Genomic DNA, 2,533 nt, shown 5'->3' on the forward strand with positions numbered 1-2,533 from the left:
TTTTGTTCTCCTCCCGCTCTTTAGCGGGATCGGGCGCGGCGGATAGAAAACGGAGCAGGTCGGGCAGCGGGACATCAAGTGCTTAATATAAGCGGGAGCGGTCGGGTTCGGGCTAAAACCTGGCGGGTGTGGGCGGGAGCGGGATTCAAAATTTAGTCCCGCGCAGATCTCTAGTTGGCGGTTCATTCCAATGTGGTGACCCCTGATTAATAAAGGGAATACGCAAAAAGAAAATGAAATGAATATATACTCATTTTGATCTCTGTAACGCCTCACTGTTACTCAAATACTTTTCCTGTGATGCAGGAACCCTTTTTATACTCTGTTGCTTCTGTCAGTATTTGCACCTGCATAAACAAAATGCTGTTTGTTGCTATTTATACTTGCTATAAACTGTATCTAGCAGTATTTGTACTCAGTCTAAATAGCGGCCACCATTTTTTTACTCAGTGTAAATAGCTGCTGTCTAAATTATGTCATCATAGCTGTTCATTTCCAAGATGGATTGCTTTAGAAGTTGCAAACCCCACCAGAGTTTACATAAACTAGACCACCTTTTAAACTGATTTTGTAAAATCAAGCAGGTTTTTTTGTTAGTCGATTGTATTGCTTTGGAATAATAATTACATTAGTGCTGATATAATTTGTGCATGCATAAAATGAATGCATGAGTTAAGTCTGATTACTTTTATACAATGTATAATACATTATGAAATGTGCACTACCTGACAATAGTCTTGTTGTTGATCCCAGTTGTAAGAGCAACAAATAATAACTTGTCTTCTGGTTGATCATTTGAAAAAGTGGCAGAAGGTCAATTTCTCTGATGAATCATCTGTTGAGCTGCATCCCAATCATCACAAATATTGCAGAAGACCTACTGGAGCCCACATGGACCTAAGATTCTCACTGAAATCAAGTTTGGGGAAGGAAAAATTATGGTTTGGGGTTAAATTCAGTATAGGGTTGTGTGAGAGATCTGCAGAGTGGATGGCAACATCAACAGCCTGAGGTATCAAGACATTTGTGCTGCCCATTACATTACAAACAATGTGATGATTTAGAAGCACTTTTTGACATTGAGATAAAATGTTAAATTTGTTGGAAAGAAAAAAGAAACGGTTATTAAAAAAAATATTAAAAATTAATATAATAAATGTTAAATTTTTATTTGTTTGTAAATATAGAAAGTAAAACCTTTTCCTGTATTTTTTAAACTGTTAAAATGTTTAACAACTAATTTGCTCATTGTCTGTTTTCTTTTAAAGTCTTTGAATCAGATATTAGGCCTTGAAGAACAAATACTTAATTTAATTCATTCGGCATTTAATTCAATAAATATATAATTCAATATTTAATAAAAAGCATATAATTATATTGATAATATATTATAATTAATTATTATAATTATGTACATAAAATTAACATCTGCACTGGACAAAATATTTAGCAGTTATAGAAAGCAAAAATGTAACTTTCTAAAACATCATGTTGTTAGAACACCCGTTTTATTTAGATTTTTTAATTAAATTATTAAGCAGACTTATTAATGATATGCCAGATAGACCAACACAATCTCAAGGCAATTCGTAACTTTTTGATTTGGTGGCTAATTCGTATGAATTTGCATGATCTAATTTGCACAATTTAGTACGATTTGCTCATCCCCCAATGACGGTTGTGTTTAATGGCGGGGTTTGGTGCCACACCTCCTTTTTAAAATCGTACAATTCCATATGACTGAACTCGTACGAATTTATACAAATTACTTCTGTTTACTTGCGTTACTTGCGTTTTCTCGTGAGATCAGGCTGGATAGACCCTTACTCCAAACTAGGGTTGTAACAATATACCGGTATGACGGTCTACCATGATTTGAACGTGCACGATTATCATACCATGAACAATTGCATATCAACGGTTTTAACCCTTAAAGGCCGAGACAGCCGCCCGCGGCTAAAATAAGTATTGCTTTTAAATGTTTAATAACTTTTGATCCGCTGATCCGATTCATACAATTCAAAGATTGGCATAAAGAAGAGAATCTCAGCTTTCCAGTGCTGTATCACATAACATTCGGACTTTCAGAGGCTCCGGAATCAGTGCGGTTACGTCATCAAAATTTAAACACGCTGATTTGACAAAGAAATGCTCGTCACTGTGTCTCCGGACAAACCAGACATGATACATTGATGCATTGTCCCTCCTCCATGCCCAGATTGGTTTAAACTCGCTATATCACAACCAATAAGCATAGGTTTCACTTTTGTTTGTGGACCAAACAATGAGCTTTTTGAACAACACGGAATGAGAGATAGGCATACATGTATGCACGGCTAAATAAAACGCAAAAAAAAAAAAGTTTTGCATGAAATAATTCTCATACTAAGTACTTTTGCATGCACAGCAGCACAGAAACATGACAAAACAGTGACACAGCAAAGACGAACTGCTGCTCTTGCTGTTTTCAAAAGACGCAAATGAAGGTGCAGCTGTTTGTCTGCATTGCAGACAACCATATCCAAATCCATAT

The sequence above is a fragment of the Danio rerio genome, chromosome 2 (genome assembly GCF_049306965.1).
Source record: "Danio rerio strain Tuebingen ecotype United States chromosome 2, GRCz12tu, whole genome shotgun sequence".
Lineage (NCBI taxonomy): Eukaryota > Metazoa > Chordata > Actinopteri > Cypriniformes > Danionidae > Danio > Danio rerio.